At 38.9% G+C, this 4,648-nt stretch overlaps 1 long non-coding RNA gene across 1 annotated transcript; it reads left to right on the top strand.

The window, feature by feature from the left end:
- The first annotated feature begins 1,742 nt into the window (after positions 1-1,742).
- Positions 1,743-2,689, top strand: LOC148120178 (uncharacterized). The gene is made up of 2 exons (XR_015734634.1): positions 1,743-1,983; positions 2,204-2,689. It is a non-coding gene; the product is annotated as an uncharacterized LOC148120178 (long non-coding RNA).
- The last annotated feature ends 1,959 nt before the right edge of the window (positions 2,690-4,648 follow it).

Here is a 4,648-nt window from a genome sequence, read left to right as displayed (position 1 = left end):
GGAGAATATAACCAAGGAAGTCAGGACCACAAGGGGATGATCCACCTACTGAGACAGTGTGCCCCTTGAAGTTCTTATGGGGTCTATTTGCAAGCCTCTTAAACCTATTTTTCTTGTTGAATGTCCTGACATTGAGGATAATTTGGGGGTGCTATCTTCATGCAGATTTGACTATGTGAACAAAGATTGCTTTGACTGAGTGAATAGTTTCATAGCAGAGTTCCACAGTGTGGAAAAAGTTCATCCAGTGCCAGTTCAGAGGGAAGTTATTCTCAGTAAATGATAAATACACTGCTGGGATATTTCAGGATGAATCCCACTATGGAAAAGGGAAACACTATGGCTTCACAAGGTTTTAACAGAAAGGATAGAGACTATTCAAAAGTCAGGTGTTCCCAAAGCTCTGTAAATTTGACTCCTCACAAGATTTGCTCCCACGAGTTAGTCTATTGATCTGTCAGCTATACTTTCTCTGTGTACACTTGTGGACTTGTAGAAACATGGAACTTCAGAGACCTTATCTGTACTTTTATTTTCTGATGCCTTTGATTCATTTCATCCATTGGGATAATGAGAGCAAATGAAATATTAATAGGTACAGTGTAAATGATGATAAAAGAGTACATAAAAATTCAACCAACAATTTATGAACTATTAACATAGCCCTATATACTTTCTCATTATATGTATCATGTGCTTGTAATAAGCTTGAGTCAAAGAGAGACCTAGCGAGATTATAATGAGCCCATTTCATACATTAAAAAAGACATAGAATTTAACAAGTGAGGATGAATACTTCAGGGCAGTGGTATGGAAGCTTCTAGGACTTGTAATAAGTAGAGTCCTTTGTGTGGAGAGAGCAGGACATCTTCTGAATAAACCTTGATGTTAGACTTTTACAGTTAATCAGGTTCTGTAAAAGTAGATTTTTAAGTTAGTATGACTTCTTTCTGTCTTTGTTCCCTCTCTCTCTCTCTCTCTCTCTCTTTCTCTCTCTCTCTCTCTCTCCCTTTCTTTGTGTATATAATCCAGTGGTCACTTCTATTGCTCTCCACATTTATTCATTCATATATTTGTTCATTTATTTATCTATTTATGTGGTAGTCTTTATCACTGAAGTTGAAGTTGAAGTTCATCAATTGAACTAGACTGACTGATTAGGAAAACCACAGTATTCCCCTATCTCTGGATCCCAGAGTTCCGACTCCAGTTGCACCCATGTCCACTAGATTATTATGTGGCTGCAGAATAACACATAGGTCCTCATGAGTTACAGCAGGAACTGACACAAGAGCATGTCCTCAGTCTCTAAGGCCATTATTTTATTCCTATTACACTGTCACAGAACACGAGCAAATGGGGATCTTCTGCAATTCTGATGGACTGCCCTTCACCATGTGATTTAAAAGTAGCTTTGTTAATTGCTGAATTTATAGGGACCCTAGCATTCAGTAAAGGAGGAAGATTCAGATGCCAGTGTTTCACAGGAAATGCATGAACTCATCATGACTTTATTTATTTTAGTTAAGTTTTACTAGACAACAGATGTAGAAAAGTAAACATATAACAATCATATATGAGTATATTATAGATTGTACATAGGTCATGTTGAATCTGACTTTGAATCACCCAAATATCCCCACTAAATAACAAGTATGTGTGCAAAATATCTTCACCCTCAGCAGAGATGAGTTTTCACACTCTTCCTTTTAAGTACTGCCTCTTTTAATGGCCAAGAAAGACAGAAAACAAGTAAAACTCTGTGGTGAGCTACACTCTTTCTCTCTGAACAAGGAACTTGTGGCCTATGATCATACAAAACCTCATTTCCTGCTTGAGGTGATGAAGGAAACAGAGCCAGCAGATATCCAGTGTCAGACACTGAGACACTTAACACTGATCTAAGGCTAAGGAAAAACACAGACATGTGCTCCATGCCTCTCCACAGTCTGATCTCTGTGTTGGTGGCCTTGGCCTTCTCTGGTATGTATGTTTCACATATAATTAAGAATATTGAGCAGGGAGCATTGCCCCAGGAATATGGCAGTTCTCATTGACATGATGGGGAACAGGAACTAGGAAAAAACAAGCAACATATATCTTCAGTTAGGATTATCTTGTGCCTCAAGATACAAAATTCCAACAGTGTTTTGTTCAAAATCTCATAGAATAAACTTTCTTATTTTTTTCAATTGTTCTGCAGGATCCAATTTGGGCCAGAAAGTGACTCAGGTCCAATCAACCGTAAGCACGCAGGAGGGGGAAGAAGTAAACCTGGACGGCTCATATGAGGCAAGTCGGAGCTTATACTATCTTTATTGGTACAAACAGCTTCCTAGTGGAGAAATGATTTTTCTTCTTCGCCAAATGTCTTCTTCTACTCAGACTGAGAAGAGCAACCGCTACTCTGTTACCTTCCAGAAATCAGCCAAGTCCATCAGCCTTGTCATTTCAGCCTCACAGGTGGAAGACTCAGTGAAGTATTTCTGTGCACTCTGGGAACAGATGCACAGTGTTTGAAAAGATAGCACAAGCTGAACAAAAACTGGAGCTTCTTGAGCAGAGCATCTCTCAGGGAGCCCTGATGAGAGGAACATCTGCACACCCAGGCCAGAAGGTCCAAACCATGACTCCTTCATCTGTGGTTTGCTCAGAAGTGTGTTTCTAAGTAAAACCTCATATTATGCAATTTATTGTCTTGGTGAGTGGCTTTCTTTTAATACTTTGTTTTTGAAAGAACTTAGCAACAAAAAAGAAAAGAAAAACCACAGAGACCCATGTGTGGGATTTATATTTACTTGGGAACCTTGTACCAGAAAAATTTAAAGTATTAGTTTCTCTTTAAGCTGATAATAGCACATACCTCAGCCTAAGCATCTACAAAAGCAAAGAACAAAATTTCCTTGTGAAACTTAGAGAAGCAGAGCCATCATGAATGAAGAAGTCAGAGATACATTATGAGGAGTCCACCCCATGTAACTACTTCCTTGGGAGTCCCTACAAATCATAGTCTTTGTATCTGGTATGGAGCCTGAGATACTGAAGGTCAGCTAGACTAGAGTAGGGAAGGACAGTTGCATGAAGGCAGCACCTGATTGTATTGATGCTTTTGAAAATACAGTGAGGCTCTAAGACAGCTGGAATCTAGAAAGACAAACTTCCCTCCTATCCCCATTCTCTAGTTTGAGGGAAATTCAGAAGAATCCATGGAATTTTCCAACATGCTACACTCAGACTTAAACCAAAATAAAGAAACATTCTAGAAGTAAGGAGTAGAGAGTTAATGGTAAATTGAACTGGAACCTCATTGAAATCATGTGTGCCTGGACCTGGATCTACTGAGGCATATAAAAAACAAATATATCATACTTGTTTCTCAACTCTTCTGCTGTTGCTGTTTCCATATCCATCCTACAAACAGAACAGTTTGGGGAATATAATTACATGAAATGTGTTTCCAGATATGTTTTCAAAGATTGTTTATTTATTTATTTCATATCTCATGTGTAACTATTTTTCCTGTATGTATGTGTATATACTATGTGTGTATCTAAGACCCATGGAGGCCAGAGGAGAGCATCAGATCTTCTGTAATTGTGATGATTAAAGAATATGAAATGCCATGTGAGTGCTGGGAACTGAATCTGCATACTCTGCAAGAGCTGCAAGTGTTTTTAACAACTGAGTCAATGTCCCAGTCCCTGTTTCCAGGTAGTTTACATTAAGACTACAAACCTTCCCTAGGACTTCTGGGCTATCAGATTAGATGTTGGGTTTTTGAGATAGCCTGAAAACAGCTAAGGAAATACATAAAAGCACATTAAGTCCTCTAAAAGATATAGTTAAAGAAATGGCAGCTGAGATGGTACTTTCTCCACAAAGAACCACTCAAGCAACAGAGCTGTCATGTGCTTCTTCTGCCAGATGCCACCAGTTGTGGCTGCATCAAAGTCTCTGCCTGCATGGTCTCTATGGGAGCCACAAAAAGAAAATTCAGCTGTCCTATTGCATTTTCCCTGGCCTCTGCTTCAGTTTCTGGCTCTGGATTCCTGCCCTAAGCTCTGACTTGATTCTCTCAACGATGGAGTGTGAGGTAGAAGTATGATCTGAAATATTCTTTTTCTTATCCAGGTTGATTTTGATCTGTGTTTAGTCACAGAGTCCAAACTAAAATAGAACAGGGCATCATCTCAAAAACTTTTAACAAAAGTAGAGTAGTCTTTCATCACAGAAATCCTCTTCTGGAAGGACCAAATGATAACATGTTTGGATTTATGAGACTTGCAGCCTTTCCCATCTGTAGAAGCTGACATAAAGGTCAACCCAAGCAGAGGGAGAAATCCCCTCATCCTGAAAAGGATGAAACAGTGACTGTGAGCATGATGCATTCAACTTTAAGCTATTGTGTGTTTTAATGTTGTAAATTTATTATTATTGTGCAGTTCTACACACACACACACACACACACACACACACATTATATGCTTATTATATTGTATTGCCCAATTATCCTCTCTGACTACCTTTTGTCTCCCATCAAACTCCTTCTTCTTTCCAACAAGTCTCATTTTTGTCTAACATGTTATATCATTTGTTGTGCTTCACTGCCTTTAAGAAGGGTTTCTTCCATGAACATGGACCTGGGCAA

The sequence above is a fragment of the Myodes glareolus genome, chromosome 12 (assembly GCF_982192425.1).
Source record: "Myodes glareolus chromosome 12, mMyoGla1.1, whole genome shotgun sequence".
NCBI lineage: Eukaryota > Metazoa > Chordata > Mammalia > Rodentia > Cricetidae > Myodes > Myodes glareolus.
The sequence above is the reverse complement of the archived record's forward strand: the minus strand, read 5'-3'. Positions and strand labels throughout refer to the sequence as shown.